The following is a 6688-nucleotide window of genomic DNA, read 5'->3' as shown; positions in this document are numbered from 1 at the left end:
CATTTCTTTTATAAATATCATATGATACGTATTACTGTGAAACTTACTTCATCACTAACATATCATGGACACTTCCCCTTGGTCAACAGAGATAGTGCAAACTCCTTATTTTTAGAAGCCATATCATATTTGATCATTCCTCAGCCGCCTTTGTGGTTAGATGGAGTCACAGCACTGAGTGTTGCCCAAGTAGTGTGGACAGAAGATAGGACACCACTTCTAGACATGGCCCATGGATTCTACCCATTGAAGGGGGTTCTTTTTTTTTCTCTGTCTGCCAGCTGGAAATGATGCACTGTAAGAATCACACACATGGGTCTACTGTGGAAACCAGAAACTTCCTTGTGCTTGATGTTTGTATAATCCAGATCATATGTCAGTCAACGGTGTAGTAGTCTCTCACACAATCTCAAAGGATCCATTAATTCATATAAATGTAATCTGGAGTGCAGCTATTTCTCTATGAGATTAAATACATAAGCACAAGAAAGAAGAGTGGCCTGACATTCAGACATCTTACTCATTACACTAGAACATAGTTTAGTTGAAGTGAACTCTAATTTCCTTTGCTCAAGACTTGAGGGCCCATTTTCTCTGTGAGTGCCACTTTATGTTCTTTCTTCCTGTTGTTCTCATAAGAGTACAAACTTTCTAAACAATTATTCCAGTTTTGAGGGCTTTTTATTTGTTTGTAGGTTGTGTTGGGCTTTTCATCCTTTTGATTTTGAGACAGATTCTCACTCTATATAGGCTGGTTTGTAACTCAGCCTATATGTGTAATTCAGAGGGCCTGGAAGTCATGACTCCTGTCTCAGCTTCCTGAATTCTGGGATTAGACATGCGACCTGGCTTGTTGCTTATTGCTTGTTTCTTTTGCTTTTGCCTTAAAGGTGTGGTGAAGGACAAATGAAAAGATGTTGGAGAAGTGAAAGGGAAGGAGCAGGACTTCAAAAACCATTTCTGTGGTGTGGATGCTTCTGTCTTAAACCTAAATGAGCCTCGTTCCCCCTGCATGTGTTTCAAACTAAAGCTCCATCAGCTTCATGGCCGAGACAAACCCAAGATCTTGATGAAACGATGTGGGGGTAGAATTGTGGTCACAAGTTTGAGGGGCCAAAGGGAACAGTCACAGAGAGGTGTACGTGGTGGAAATACAGAAGCACAAAGAGACATTAGCATTTGTCCATGGGCCCACCCAACAGAGCTGCTCAGATCCACTGCCACCATTAGGATCAGTAAGGCTTGATGGAGAAACAGACCCAGCCCTAAAGATGTTCTAAGGAAAAACACAATTTAGGATACAAACACTTGAGGATGTACAAAAGAGACCATCAAATCATACCCACTGGGCCATGTATTTCCTTGGTCCAGCAAGCACAATGGAACTATAGGCATTTTTGTGATTTCTCAAACTATTACAAAAGCCCTGAAGGTAGAGTGTTCATAGCCCCCTCCCCAGAGACGAACTTACTACCATTAGTTTACTACATAGACATAGTATCAAACTGCCATCTAAATCCACATCTCTAAAGCCATAGATTAGCGCTGCCCTCAGACCTCATCAGAGAAGTTTCTCTCTCTCTCTCTCTCTTTCTCTCTCTCTCTCTCTCTCTCTCTCTCTCTCTCTCTCTTCCTTTTTAAAGATTCTATTTATATGAATATACTGTAGCTGTCTTCGGACACACACCAGAAGAGTGAATCAGATCCCATTACAGATGACTGTGAGCCACCATGTGGTTGCTGGGAATTGAACTCAGGACCTCTGGAAGAGCAGTCAGTGCTCTTAACCACTGAGCCATCATCTCTCCAGCCCAAGAAGTGTCTTTGTGTTGCTGATGGCAATTAACACAGTAACACACAACTGATCCAAATACAGAGAATAAGTGTCAGTGGTGCTCAGCATCAAACAGAACATCTTTATGCTCACCAACAACCATTAAGGCTCAAGGACTGTTACAGCGGTGGAGGGTGGAAGGGCTGTAAGAACCACAAAGTAAGGGGGACCAGAGCTAAACAGGATCTTGAGATATAATAGGGCCACTGGTGAACTCATAGCAGCTGCACAGGACATAGACAGTTAACATTCTAGCACGAGGGAGGGGGACTAACAAGGTCCAATCCCTAACTATTGAACTGGTGATTTCTAGGTGAGTTGGGAGTGGTTGCTGTTTTGTTTTGTTTCTTCTTCTTCTTTTTTTAAGGCTATGGCCCATGACAGATTGAGCATCCTCCAGCGGATGGCCCTGTATCCATGAGTATATGGGTAGTACAAATAGGATTTGGTGGGGAGGGAAGCAGAGTTGGGAGTGGTCAGGGAGGTGGAATGGATGTGGGAGAAGTTAGGGTAAATATGATTAAAATACATTGTATAAATTTCTCAAAGGATTAAAAAAAATCATTGGTTTTGTTTTGTTTGTTTGTTTGTTTGTTCGTTTTTTAAAGAACGGACAAAGGCGAATGTCTGATGGGGTGCTGAGGCAGAAAAGAATGACACATGATCACATCAGGACCTTTGATGAGCAAATCAACGGTTGTTACATACACAGAAGTAGAGAAGGGAAGTCAGACATCTCTTTTGACGATAGTTTATAACATGACTTCTTACTCAGACTTAAAACATTAAAGTTTCTCCAACCATTCCTTCCCAGTTTGGTGTCTCTCTAAACGTGGATTCCTGTTCAGAAATATTCACTGTCCCTCTATCGCCTTATTGAATTAAATTTAAATTCCGCTCCCTGGCACTAAAGGCATGCCCAGTCCAGGGCCAGCATATTATCTGGTCCTACTTTGCACCCATTATTGCTTAACAGTTCTCTGCTGTCTGGGCGAGGCCATCTCCTGAAATGGGTGTTTGGAAGCTAAGTTCATTTCTGCATTCCCAGTCTTAACCCCTAAGTCCTCCTAGTTTTTCTCACCCCACCCCAACCCCCCACAGCCATTCCTAGCAGTGCTGCTCGCTGAGGTAAGTATCCCAGTCCTCTTCTGTACAGTCACCTGTCTCTCTGCTTCTCAAAAGAGCAAGTGGATTGGGCAAGGGAGCTTCCTGGGGGAGTGGCCTAAGAGTCCGCAATCCTTAGGGACTCTACACTTGCTTTACTATCATGGTCTTGAAATGGAGGCATGTTGGAGGCAGGAAGTCCTGAGACTTCACTTTGAACATGATTGGTTTTGCTGGATGTAGTAGTGCATGACTGCAATCCTAGAACTCAGAAGCCGAAGCAGGAGGATCATAGGTTTGAATCCATCTTGGATTACATAGGAAGAGTCTACCCAAAAAAACAAAAACAAAAAACAAAAAAAGAGATGAGGATAGTAGGAGAAAGAGGAGAAAAAAGAGGAGGAAGGAAAAAGAAAGAGGAAGGGGAACAGGTCTAAAATCCAAGAATGGATTCCAGCCCTAACCATCCTTAGGTTTGGGGACACGTTTTTGGCAGTTCTGCAGTGAGGTAGAGAACCAAGGCACAGGGCAGGGACACTAGTCCTGTTTCTGTGCTGCACCCTTGGTCTCTGGAGGATGTGGGACTGGTAACCAAGGCCCATTCTCTTCAGAGGGGTACCAGTGCACTGTATTTGGTTTGTTTGATGGTCTATTGTACGGGCAGTCAGTCTTCTATAGCTAAGGATCCTGTATCCTTGATCAGGATTCTTTTTAACTGAAGCTGTATTGAACATGTCATTGTTTCTCCTAAACAGTCTAGTATAATGGCTCCTTATAGAACATTTACATTTTATTAGGGTAAGTAACCCAGACATGATCTAAAGTATACAGGAAGAGTGCTGGCAAGAAGGCTCGGCAGGTAAAGGCCCGCTCTACAAGCCTGAGAACCTGAGTTGCATCCCCAGAGCTAACCAAGGAAGGAGAGAACTGACCCTTTTGTTTGTCCTCTGACATTCACACATATTCTGCGATGTGTACACCTGTGTGCACACGTATTACACACATGCAACAATAAAGAAATAAATACATCAGATAAAGCTCATACTATCTCCCTGCTTTGAGGTTCAGTAAGAGACCTTGTCTCAAAAACAAGGGGGAACAGCTCCTAAGAAACAACATCCAAGGTCGGCCTCTAGCACACGCATCTTTTGAAACTAGCAATTTCTACTGTCCCTTACCATCACAATGCCCCCCTCATACTGTCTCCTCGATGTAGGCCTCTTTGCAGCCAATAAAAGTGTATAACCACCTGTAGCTGATCTGGTGGCTCCTTAACTTCCCATTATCTCTGAGCAAATCTCAGCTCCTGGACTCGGTTTGGGAGCCTTGCCTGCTACACCCTGCTCCTTTCTGACCTCCCCCCTCCCTCCTCCCCCCTTTCCCTTCAGCCTCTCTCACCAGCCTCCTGGTCAGCCCTTATGCTCTAGTCAGACTGAATGTCTCTCAACTGAGCCCTGTGACCTCTGACTCCACAGAGCTGCTGCTGGGAAAGATCTTCTTCCTCCCTAACACTAAGGCTTTGGTTTCCATGTCACTCCCTCTACAATGTCCCTGATCTATGTGCTCCTGGGTGTGAGTAAAATCAGCATAAGAGGGTGGCCACAGCCGCCTTCTCCACTAACCACCAAGGAGAATCCTGAAATCCTTACCCTGCCCGATTTCTTCACCCCTAGAAAGAGGGTGAGAGTTTAATTTAATCCACAGGAGGAAGCCCTGGGATAGCTGGGGGTGGAAAATAGGAGATTTCCTAACTCTTGGCATGTATTGTGAGTTTAGATCCTCTTTGGTATTGTTCCAGATGCAGAGAAAAATAAGGGAGAGAGGGAGGTGGGGGGAGATTTATTCAAAGTTCAGTGGGATGACCTTTTTCCTTCTTGACTGTGGCAGTATGCTAAAGAGTGAACTTGGTGGGCTGCAGGGCTCACTGCATCTTTCACCTTATCATCATTGGTTCATCAGAGAATGATCGCGTTATCTTGGCCGTAACCTGTGTTCACTTGGCTTTTTGCCCCCAACTGGAACACTAGTACATACAAGTCACAGGATCAGGCATGTAGTAAACCCTCTAATGGTTGACTAATAATTAAAAAAAAAAGACATAAAATAAAACACAAAAACAAGCAAAATAAAAACCCAAATCACAGAAAAGTTAACAAACGAGCCAATGATACGGATGCTACAGAGCCTTCTCTGTAGTCATCACATCCAGTGAGCAGAACAGCCAGATACTGCGTGAAACTCACATCTTAATAGGAACATTAAAAAACAAAATTTAAAAACAAGAAATAAGTAAATCATTTACGATGTTAGAAGACTATTAAGTATATACAGAGAAACAAAAACAAACAACAACCAAAACAAAAACCCAAAACAAACAAACAAACACACACACACCCAGGAAACTAAGATAAGAATAGAATTTTGCTTTTCTTTTTTAACACAGTCTTGCCACATAGCCCAGACACCTTGAACTAATGTAATGCAGGCTGGCCTTGAACTCAAAGTGATGTTATTGCTTCAGGCTCCCAAGTGCTGGGATTATAGGTGTGTGGCATTGGGTTTAGAATGAGATTTCCATATCTTAGAGTCCCAGATTCATCAGGGTTGGCTCATAGATTAGCAATCAGGGGGCACTATTAACTTGAATATACAGGGGGTAGGGACGTTTTCCTTTTCATTGACCTTAAAACCTCTAAGTTGAGTTTGCCATCTTATGAGCAGACAAACTTTAACTTTGTTACCAGCAATCACAGATTTTTTTCTTTTAATCTTTTTGGCAACTGTTACAGATATCTTGAACTATTGTTTCTACTCATTGCTACTTTGTAGCTATTGGGCATCTGGTTAGATCTTGTTCTTTAGTGTATCGATAAACAGATACTTAGTAACTATGTCAATAGACTTAGTTTCTTTTGCAACTATACTATGTCTTTTATTTCCCTCACTTAAAAGTATCTCTTTGAAGTTTGTAATCCCAGCACCCAGAAGATCAGGAACTCAGGGTTATCCCTAGCTATACAGAGTTCAAGACAGAGCTCTGTCTGAGACCCTTTCTCTCAAAACAAAACAAGGGTTACAAATAGTAGGAAAAGAAAAATGGGTTCAAGTAGAGGATAGCAGGGGTGATAAAAACAGGTTGTTAAATGTGGTGGACAGGAAAGGCATCACCTGTAATGCCCCATGGGCCAAAGTTTCTAAAACATTCATTCCCTGGCCATCCTCAAGCCATTGCCTGGCTCAGAGTCAGCTGCCCTGTGGTGACATCTTGTTGCTTACCAGGTCATATCACCCTCAAGCTTCCTCACCTTCTCTACCCTCAAAGTACTTAACATCCAAAGGCTTGTTTTCATTTTGTCGAGACAAAATCCCACTATTATTGTCTGTGTTTGGCCTGGACTTCTCTACACAGCACAAACTAGACTCAAAATTGGGTGGTGGGGGGAGGTGTAAGATGGGGGTGGTCCTGGATATTGAACCTGGGACATCATGTATATGCAGCAGTTCCTCTACCTCCGCATTACCACCCCAGTCCTAGCCTCTGAGTCTTAATCTTTCTTTCTCCTACTCATGGGTGCAGGGACTGCTGGGGTGACATGCAGCCAATGTTGGGAATCAATGAAATAAAGTCAAAAGGACCAAGAAAGAATGTGGCGGTGGTGGTAGTGGTGGTAGTGGTGGTGGTGGTGGTGGTGGTGGTGGTGTGTGTGTGTGTGTGTGTGTGTGTGTGTGTGTGTAAAAGAGAGAGGGGGT

The sequence above is a fragment of the Mus caroli genome, chromosome 6, assembly GCF_900094665.2.
Source record: "Mus caroli chromosome 6, CAROLI_EIJ_v1.1, whole genome shotgun sequence".
Taxonomy (NCBI): Eukaryota; Metazoa; Chordata; class Mammalia; order Rodentia; family Muridae; genus Mus; species Mus caroli.
The sequence above is the reverse complement of the archived record's forward strand: the minus strand, read 5'-3'. Positions refer to the sequence as shown.